Below are 4,060 nucleotides of genomic sequence, written 5' to 3' on the forward strand. Positions count from 1 at the left end.
ATCGTTTACGTAGCTGGGCCTATTGTTCTAAGTTAGTCGCGGATTATGGATTCGTTTGCTTGCCAACAGAATTGAAGAATCGTGTCGGTAGCGTTTTTAGTTCTATCCTCACAGATTGCGGGTGATATACGAGGAAACGATTTCGCACCGGATGCTAGGCGAATGTGTATGTGTACGAATGTGTAGCGAACATGTGGCGATCGTGTAGATTTGAGCTCAAGATTGTGAGTTACGCGTCAGTAAATCGAGGTATTCTAGGCTAGGTAATGACGAATTTCCATGTTTATAGAAGTCACATCCCTTCCCTATTATCTACTTCTGATTACATATTATAGTATTACTACGGACGCGTTGCCTGCGTCGTACAATGAAGCGGGGAATAATATAACCCACAACAAACAATCATATCTTTCAAACAGTCAGTGTGGAGACAGATAGGTTGGTACGCATATACATCAGAGGAGTTACATGAGACAATTATTTGCCTCATTAACTCCTGATTACATATATATCAGAAGATATATATTAATATTATATTATTACTTACGACGCTTTGCCTGCGTGCACATTAATCTGGATAATATAATAGACAATAATATTGTTAGCATAACTCATTAGCAATTATCTCCCCGCATATATATATATATATATATATATATCTATATATATATGCGCCAGAATGCATGTAAACTTCAGTGCGTGCCACGATTTTTTTTTACTACGAACGCCAGTTTTATTCGCATCTGACATTTGTGCGCGCGAATGCAATTTTTCATGTAATGCGGTTAGCAGCAAGTGAAACCATGCTCCACAGATATACATAGGCTATCCATCAATCACTCACGAAAGAGCTCCGAGACGAATCATCAGCGGTCTAGCACCGAACACGGCACCTTCAAGGTGCTCATGCATGCTATCGCCCGAGAACCGGTGTAAAATCTTTTTTGTGAAAGTCGACACCAGAGTGTAATATTATATAATATATTATTTCGGAATTTATATATATCAAACTCAGAAAAACACAGAGTTGTGTTTTTATAATTATTTATATTTTTTGTAAATTATTATATTTTTTAAATTTTATATTTGTGAAACATAATGGCTAGACCGGCTCTTAGGCGGAGTAGGAGATTCACTCTCTGCTACCGCGGCCACCTGGCCACAGTCCGAAGTACTATCAGCTGAGCAGACTGAAGGTGGCAGCCAATCCTGCAATACAACGGTCACTCAAAGGAAACGCCCAACGTCTCGTCCTTTATAAACGGGTGCCAGTTTAATAGAGGTCGATTTCCTGCATAATTGGCAGACTCTATGTAGACACGCCCGCCGTAAGTGTCCTTTTAATATGCACGGTCGTCTCGTCTATGGAGGTGGCTCGTAACAACAGGTCTATGAACTGTATAAGTCGACACGTCAAGTATGAAGGTTTCGTTGTGTGTTACGCGTATCTAGAGCTGTCCTACGGGGAAGCTGAGTGAATGAGTGAGTGAACCTCCACCTGAAGAGACAATGGCTGGGCGGCGGCGCGCCTTCTCTATCGTGACCGCACTGCAATCGAGAGGTCCGCGATTCCTGTGGCTTTTCAACGATTACGTGATTCATCGGGTCGATAAAAAGTCGAAAAGTGGGGACAAAAAATCGGACACCCTCAGTCTCTCGCTCCGCGCCTGTGAGAAACCGACGCGCGTTTTTGAAAAGCCGCGTTAGTGTTGCCCATAGAGGAGGAATGTGCGAAGATGAAGAATGTGCGTCGCATGTGTGTGTGAAAGACAGAGAGGAGAGAGGAGAGAGAGAGAGAGAGAGAGAGAGAGAGAGGAGAGAGACGAGAGAGCAGAGAGAGAGAAGAGACGAGCGAGAGAGAATAGAGGAACGATGAGAGAGAGAGAGGAGAGAAGAGAGAGAGGGAGAGGAGGAGAGAGAGATGATGAGAAGAGTAGAGAGAGAGAGAGTAGCAAAGCACGGAGAGAGAGAGCGCTGCGAGAGAGAGAGAAGAGATGAGAGAGCGTAGCGAGCGAAAGCAGAGCCACGCCAAGCAAGCGAATGCAGAACGAACTTAGACAGAGTATTACCTCCGCCAGCCCGACATTAAGTCGTAGCAGCCGCCTCGTTGCTGCGGCTGCTCGGCTCAACATGTACACGCTTGACTCGGACGCCGGAACTAATATCGCGATCGGCCCAACACACTAACACACTAACATCTGACTGGGCCTGCAGAGACCCTGACTCACCATAACCGGCTCGGTTACGAGACGCGATCACATAACCTCCCTCCCACTCACGTTGGCATCAGGAGTTAATGAGGCAAACTTGTCTTATTAACTCCTGATGTAATGCGTACCAAATATCTGTCTCCATCACTGACTGTTTGAAAGTATGATGTGTTGTTGTGGGTTATATTATCCCAGCTTCATTGTACACGCAGGCAAGCGTCCTAGTAATATATAATATCATATATTATGATATGTAATGCGTACCAGCCATCTGTCTCCATCACTGACTGTTTGAAAGCATGATGTGTTGTTGTGGGTTATATTATCCCAGCTTCATTGTGCACGCAGGCAAGCGCCCTAGTAATATATAATATCATATATTATGATATATAATGCGTACCAACCATCTGTCTCCATCACTGACTGTTTGAAAGCACGAGGTTTTGTTGTGGGGCGTATTCATGCGTGTCGTATTCAGAGCACGAACATTCCGACGTATTCATCCGATTCTCTCAGAATTAGTCAGCATTTTAGGAAGATGGACGGTCTGACAGGCAGGCAGGCAAGCAGACAGGCAGGCAGGCGGGCAGGCTGGCAGGCAGCAGGCTGGCAGACAGACAGACAGGCAGGCAAGCAGGCAGATGGACGGACGGACGGACGGACGGATAGACAGACAGACACAGTTCTGATGCAGCTCCTCGCTGTTAGAACTCATTACTGATCTGTATTGAGATAGATAACATAATGAGATAGTATAATGATCAGTATCTCGTCTGATGTTCTTATGCTACGAACCATTATCTGTATCACGGTGCGTGATAAGATCTTTCTCCATATAATAAGAGACTTCATTCAATTCGATCCATCATTGTAATAGAAAACCCCTCGGTCTGATCAGTGCAACCATTAAAGTATTTCACCCACAAGCAGTGCAGCTATATTTATTTATTTACAAAGATGAAAACCTGCATTCGCGTTCAATCAGCCTAAGTGAAGTGACTGATCGTTTTCGTCAAGTTTCTTAACGAATCATGCATTATTTCTGCGTGTACGTCTGTCTGTCCATCTGTCTGTCCGTCTATCCGTCTGTGACCTGTCTATCTGTCTGTCTATCTGCCTGTCCGTCCAGGCGTCCATCCGTCTGTCCGTCCATCTGTCTGTCAGTCTATCCGTCTGTCCGTACACCCGTTTGTCCATCTGTCTGTCCGTCCCCTAGTCTGCCCGTGTCTCGTTTCTTCTCGCTTTTAACCCGAGTGGCCCGAGTTAGTGTAGGTATAAGGATCGGTGTCGCGGTCTCTGCTTGTCACCTCGTCGCGAGATGACATCTCGTGTGACACGGCTGTTTGTTGATGGTGTGAACTGCAGGGACTGCGCACTAATGGCAGCTTAATTACCAAGAAGCATTCGCCGCCGAGAGACAGCCTGACCCCAGCTTGACCACTACAGTGTTCACCCGCACACCCCCTCCTGCGAACCCGCACGCCCCTCGGCCTAGTCTGACCGTTCGACACGACTAACGTTTCTCACACGAGTGTCCGTCCGTCCCTGTAGGGGGCGTGCTGTGTATTCTGCAACGGGGTGTATACTTACGGTACACACGGGGGGCGTATAGTTTGGATGCGTGTGTGGTATATTGTGTGGTGGGGGTGTATATAGTCTGGAAGGAAACGGCGGCGGGGGGGGGGGTTATAGTCTGACACAGATGTGGGTTCGTACTACTCGGCTTGGCCGGACCGCAGTCTGAAAGTACTATGAGTTAGAAGCCAGGGGCTCGAAGACAGTCCTAACATTAACCTTTTCTCGTACACCGGACCTCTCTCTCTCTCTCTATCTCTCTCTCTCTCTCTCTC

The 4,060-nt window shown here is 46.4% G+C and overlaps 1 protein-coding gene and 1 long non-coding RNA gene across 2 annotated transcripts in view; one reads left to right on the forward strand and one right to left on the reverse strand.

The window, feature by feature from the left end:
• The window catches only part of LOC106811387 (protein FAM102A-like), a gene marked incomplete at its 3' end in the record, with an annotated part of 59,256 nt that overhangs the window by 29,420 nt on the left and 25,776 nt on the right, over positions 1–4,060 (forward strand). The window lies entirely within an intron of this gene.
• LOC106811394 overlaps positions 2,073–4,060 on the reverse strand; it is a 5,751-nt gene continuing 3,763 nt past the window's right edge. The window contains exon 4 of the long non-coding RNA XR_001394141.1: positions 2,073–2,208. This is a non-coding gene — a long non-coding RNA (uncharacterized LOC106811394). The remainder of the gene's footprint in view (positions 2,209–4,060) is intronic.

Source organism: Priapulus caudatus, unplaced genomic scaffold, assembly GCF_000485595.1.
Source record: "Priapulus caudatus unplaced genomic scaffold, Priapulus_caudatus-5.0.1 Scaffold534, whole genome shotgun sequence".
NCBI lineage: Eukaryota > Metazoa > Priapulida > Priapulimorpha > Priapulimorphida > Priapulidae > Priapulus > Priapulus caudatus.